The following is a 6841-nucleotide window of genomic DNA, read 5'->3' on the forward strand; positions in this document are numbered from 1 at the left end:
AATACTATACATTTAATTTCATGGACATGCCTTTAACACATGCTCTACTCATAAAATATAAATAGTTCAACATGTAATTTTCTCAAACAATTTGCATAACTTAAATTTCCAACTGCAGCAGACAATAAAACTCTGCAAATCGTATCTCAAGACATCAAGCATATTTCATACTCACATCTCAAATCATCTTAAATCACATAAACATTATTGTCATATTTCAACATAATTAAAACTACTCAAAACATCCAAAATATATAATTAACATATTGTCGGTTCAGTAAGAAAAACACATTATTTGCATTCCAATAAACTAGATAAAAAGTAACTTTACTCGGTGAGTAGAATACTCACCTTCCCTGCTCGAATAACAAGTTCAACTAAGTTTCCTAGACAATTTTCTGCAATGTGTCACTGTAAAAATAACACATTGGACAATACTTAATATTTCTCTAACACTAGACTAATATTTTAGCTCTTAAATTGCCGAAGAGCTAACCCATGAAAAACTTATAGAATTTTCTATGGTTCCAAACACATACCCATAAACTTTAAACACTAACTAAACCCAAATAACACAAACACAAAATATTTGCTTAAAGTTAGACATTAAAATCACAACCCAAGCAAATACACATAACAATAAACACTAACCCATTAATTATATTTACTAATCTAATCACAATAAACACTAACCTATTAACATAGGACACTAGTATATTCAAAATGACATTAACCTATAAGAAAATCTTAAGGTTAAACCCATTAAATACCAATTAAACTAAATACCCATAAATTAGGGTTTGAAGAAACTTACCCAAAGCTCACCCAAACACTACCCGGAGTTTGAGGAATTTTTGCAAGCTCCAAATATCTCAAAACCTAAAGAATAATCAAAATTAAACTCACATTTTATAAGATTTAACCAAAAATCTACAAATGCGAGTTTAAGGATTCATCTCAAAATGATTGGTCAAAACGTAGATCCGAGTACAAGGATCACGTTTCCAAAGACAGACTGAGAATCGGATCGTTGGATCTTCATGGATCGTGATTTTCCCTTAAAAACTAAGAGAGAATCTCCCCTTCTCCTTTTGTTTTTTGTTTTTTTTTTTTTTTTTCTTCTTGGGTCTCGTCTGAAGCCTCCTTTCTCTTATTTACCTTTTTTTTTTTTTTTTTTTTTTTTTTTTTTAGAGTAAATGTATAATAAATCCCTGAGTTTGAGTACGACTTAAAAATGGTCATTCACTTTTTAATTTTTAACATTGACTCCTTAAATTTTTTGTCGTTTTTGAATTGGGTCCTTCCCTCCCTTTTCTGTCTAATTTTGTTGTTTCCGTTAGTGCCACGTGTCTATTTTCGCCATGTCACATTAAAATAATATATTTTTTTAACAATTTATTTTAAAAAAATTAAAATTAAAAATTAAAAAGAAAGGATGGGGTTGGCTGCCGGTAGCCGCCACCCCCAAGGGCTGGGGGTGGCTGCCACTCCATCTTTTTTTCTCTTGGAAGAGCTCTCGCTCGAAGCCGACAAACCTGTCGCAGCCCTTGCCCGGTCGGACACTAAGCTTCTGACAGTTTGTGGCTATCAAAGTGAGGCAGTGGAAGCAATGACAAATAGGCAAATAGCTCAGAGAAGAGAGGGGCCCAAATCATGTCAGCAGAATTTTCATGGCCAGGACTGAGGATTCAATCTGCGAAGCTGAGGAAGATGGTTGAAAGTAAGAGGAAAAAAACCTTTACGTGTCCGAGCCATAACAACCTTTACATCGAACTGCAGCTTACCCGTAGCTTCATCAACGCCTTCTCTGGTGTTGGACTCGTATTGTCGAAGGAATGCTCATGAGGATGTTTACTCAAAAACACCGAATGATTGACGGTTGGATCAAATCTGGGCAGCTAAATTCTGCGCTCAAGTTGTTTGATGAAATGCCGCTTTGTGATGTTGTTACCTATAATTTACTGATTTTTGGGCAAAGGCGATATGGGCTTCCAAAACAGGCTCTTTACTTCTATGCTGAAATGGTTCTACTAGGAATGAGAGAAAGTCCATTGACATTTTCCCGTGTTTTGGATATTTGCAGTGATTTCATGGAATTCAATTGTTGCAGTGCATGCAGATAATGGTTCAACTGGATTCTTTGGCCAGTTGATTATTCTTTTTTCAACTTATTTTAAAATGAGCAATTATGAGTGAATGCTTCCAAGCTGTATCTTAGATTTTACAACAATTTTTCGTTTTCTTTTCTGATCTTTATCAACAACCAAACGGAGCTTCAGGGTATGGTTGTCTGTTTGTATGTGTGATTCGTGATTCTTTTTGATGCGGCTCTTCCAGTATTTGATAAAATGTCTGAAAGAAACATGTTTCCTTTTGCAGACCCTCACTGCAGAAATCCTAATTTGGGACTGCATGTACTGTTATTGTTATAGTATTTGATAGTTGTTATAGTGCTGTATGTACTGTTATGTTAATTTGGGACTCTCGTGCTTCATCACAGGCGGTGAATAGTAATACTCTGGCTGAGGAAGAGAGGGAATTTGGTTTTGGGAAAGGCACCAACTTGAAGAGCCTCTACCATAACTCTTCCTTCATCCCTTCTTCCATATTTGCCGAGCTTCAAAATGGCAGAAATTGAAAACACAGTTGCCAATTCCGACACCAGCATGATTTTCTTCACCAACACCGGCACGGTCAAGGCATTACTTTGAGCCTCTTCTCTCCCTTCTTTGCAGCTACAGAGCCCGTCACACACACCCAATGCCCTTCTACATATCCTTTTCTCGGAGTCAAAAATAATCTCCACTAGTGAAGAAACGAACCCATCTTAACAAATGCTAATTTGATCTTCTCGCTGGAAGACTGAAGTTACGTATGGGGGCAAGATGCACACGGTTACTAGTTAGATTCCTTGACAAATTAACCAAGAAAGAGCTTCAACAAACTCCCTAGCACCTGGGATAAAATCCAACAACAGCTTCTCAAGAACCATGATTTCTGCTTACGGTGTCACATTCTCTTTCATATTGCTCCTCTTTTTAGCCAATATGGTCAAATACAATGAAGCAAGAGTGGCCCGAGTGAGTGTTCTTTCCGTCAAAAACAGCTTTGATTTCGCAGATCCCTTTAGTTTTCTTGTCAGATTGGTCACGATTTTTTGTGGGTATTTTGTAGATTGAATGTTTGTTTTTTGATTTGGAGGCAAATGGGACGAAGGCTGAGATGGTGCCTTTGACGGAGGAAGGAAGATGGAGAAGATGATTATGGTGATGAATGAGAGTCGCCATGTGGCCACCTTCGACCCTTGGGGCAGGCCGCGAGCCACCCCAGAGGTGGCGCCGGCCACCTCTGGGGCTGGCTTCCTGGGGGTGGCCACCCCTTCCCCAAGGGGGATGGTTGCTACCGGCAGTCACCCCCCAAAACCCTTTTTTTTTTTTTTTTTTTCTTTAATTTATCTTTTTAAATAAATTATTAAAAAAATAACATTTTAATGTGGTGTGGCAAAAATAGACACGTGGCACTAACGGAAATAGCGAAATTGGACGGAAAAAGGAAGGACGGACCTAATTCAAAAACGCGAAAAAGTTAAGGAGTCAATATTGAAAATTAAAAAGTAAGGGACCATTTTAATTTTTCAAACCTCACTTCGACTCAAGAATTTCTTATACATTTACCTTTTCTTTTAAGTGAGGTGCGCCTCACTCCGCCGATGCGCCCCGTTTTGGGGCGCATTGGCCCTTGCTACAGGTGTGGGGCGCAAGCCTCACACCTTGTTTTAATTTTAATTTTTATTAATTATTATTATCATTATTATTATTTTACTTTTGACTTTTCTATTATTTTCTTATTTCTTTCTTATTTTATTTTCTATTTAATTTTTTTTTCTATTTTCTTTTGACTTTAAAAATATTCCTTATATTTTCCTTTCATAGCTACCATTTAAAAGCTCATAGGATAAAATTAAAACACTTTGTTTTATTGTACCACACTAAATAGACTTATTTTTATTTAATTCTAATAAACCCATTAAATATTTTTTTGGACATTACATCCCTCCCCACCTTATAAAAATTTCGCTATCGAAATTTGGGTATTAAGCCGTATTACGCACATGTAAACATGCTTTTTTTTTTTTTTAATCACGAATTAACACATAATCGGTATCAATCAAAGGATCATACCTGGGTTCACTCGAACAAGTGGGGATATCTATCCCACATCTGCTGCTCAAGCTCCCATGAGGCTTCCTTGACGCCGTGATTCCGCCATAGAACTTTCACAAGAGGGATAGATTTGGTTCTCAGCTGGTGCTCTTTGCGATCCATAATTTGTATGGGCAACTCTTTATATGTCAGATTTGACTAAATATCAAGAGGTTTGTGACTAATCACCTGTGATGGATCGCGAACACACTTTCGCAATTGAGAGACATGAAAGACATCGTGAACACTCGCCAAATTAGGAGGCATTTCGATCTTGTACGCTAGTGGGCTCACTCTTTTTAGCACTTGGAATGGTCCAACATAACTTGGGTTGAGCTTACCTTTGTTGCCAAAACGATACACATTCCGCATTGGCGACACCTTGAGATTTACAAGATCCCCAACTGCAAACTCAAGCTCCCGACGATGCTTATCCGCATAGCTTTTCTATCGACTTTGAGCAGTGAGCATACGCTTTCGGATGAGTGCAATCTTTTCCTTTGCTTCTTGCACCAACTCAGGCCCCAATAGATGTCTCTTGCCAACTTCATCCCAATATAAAGGCGATCAACATTTGTGCCCATACAATGCCTCGTATGGTGCCATGCCAATAGTTGCATAGAAACTGTTATTATAAGCAAATTAAACTAATGGCAAATAGCATATCCAACTCCCTTTAAAATCCAACACACACAACCTAAGCATATCCTCGAGAGTTTGAATGGCTCTCTCAGATTGGCCGTTGGTTTGCGGATGGTAAGCTGTGCTAAAATTCAGTTTAATCCCCATAGCACTCTGCAATTTCTCCCAAAATCTTGAAGTGAACCATGGATCACGATCCGACATAATGGAGATAGGTACACCATGCAACCTAACAATCTCCCGCACATATAACTCTGCTAACTTGTCCATTGTGTATGTAATTTTGATGGGGAGGAAATGGACACACTTCGTCAATCTGTCAACAATTACCATATAGCATCTTGTTCGCTTGGTACTTTTGGAAGACCAACGACAAAATCCATAACAATTTGGTCCCATTTCCACATAGGCACTTCAAGTGGCTTAAGTAGCCCTGCAGGTCTCTGATGTTCAGCTTTCACAAGCTGGCAAGAATGACATTGTGCAACATACTCAACAATATCCCTTTTCATGCCACACCACCAAAACTTCTTTTTCAGATCTTGGTACATCTTATTGTTGCCTGGATGAACCATATACCGTGTCTGATGAGCTTCATCAAGAATGTCTCTTTTCAACTCAGTATCATTAGGGATAACTATTCTCCCACTGCTTGTCTTCAACATTCCCTCACCTGTGAGATAAAACTCAGTTGCTTCATGATGAGTGCCAAATATTGTATAATTAGACCCCTTAATTTACATTTGTTAAACCCTTAATTTTGTTATTTTCTGATAATTTTGGTTAGTTTTGGTATTTAAGTGTTTTGTAGGTCTTTGAGAGAAAATTGCAGTATTTTTCATGGATTGACAATGAAAAGAAATATTGGGGAGAATAAAATATAAATGAAGAGAAAATAATTGCCATTAAGGGAAGATTTTGTCTTGACATAAAGATGCAAGGAAACAATCCTTTTTGTCTTAGTCTAAAATTGGACCACTAAGCTTTCTTTTCGTGAAGGTGCAAATCAATTTTATTTCTAGACTTGTGGGGACCGAATCAAGCACATATCTCCCTCCATAATGGGCAGCACACGATTCTCTCTATACTTGACCAGCACCGAAAGAAGCCTAAACTTGGTAATATATGTATCACGCTTTTCTTGTAAAAGGAATGAACTAGACGTGTAAGTGTGGGCATGAGTGGGGTGTTAACAATTAGGGAATAATAATTTTTCTCATTTATTTCCATTGAATCAGTACATTTAAATAGAAAATACATTCAACCTATTTTTGGTCTATACAAGTATTATGCCTAATATCAAGCTACAATCAGTGCACGCTAATCTTCTTCCATACTAGAAACTTTCCATTCTAGAAAAATATTCTTTCCATTCTACCGTATTTACAGCTCACGCCAACACTCCCCCTCAAGTTGATGCATATAGGTCTTTCATGCACAACTTGTCAAGTGAGTTGTGAAACTCTTTGCTTGATACCGCCTTGGTGAGTATATCTGCTAATTGGTCTTCAGATTTCACAAATGGAAAGCGGAATATTTTCTCTTCCAAATTTTCCATGATGAAGTGTCGATCCACTTCCACATGTTTTGTACGGTCATGTTGGACTGGGTCGTGTGATATCGCAATGGCAGATTTATTGTCGCAGAAGAGCTCCATTTCTGAAGTAGGAGTAAACCCGAGTTCAGTAAGGAGTCTCCTGATCCACAATAGTTCACACAGTCCCTTCGCCATTCCACGAAATTCGGCTTCAGCACTTGAAAGTGCTACTACTTTTTGTTTCTTGCTTCGCCAAGTGACTAGATTCCCGCCTACAAACATAAAATAACCTGAGGTGGATTTTCTGTCTAAGATACTTCCAACCCAATCTGCGTCTGTATAGCCATTAATTTCCAAATGACTATTTTTCGAGAACATGAGCCCCTTTCCAGGTGATCCTTTCAAATATCTTAGTATCCGGATTACAGCATCCATATGGTCTTCACGAGGATTATGCATA

This window comes from Alnus glutinosa, chromosome 2 (assembly GCF_958979055.1).
Source record: "Alnus glutinosa chromosome 2, dhAlnGlut1.1, whole genome shotgun sequence".
Taxonomy (NCBI): Eukaryota; Viridiplantae; Streptophyta; class Magnoliopsida; order Fagales; family Betulaceae; genus Alnus; species Alnus glutinosa.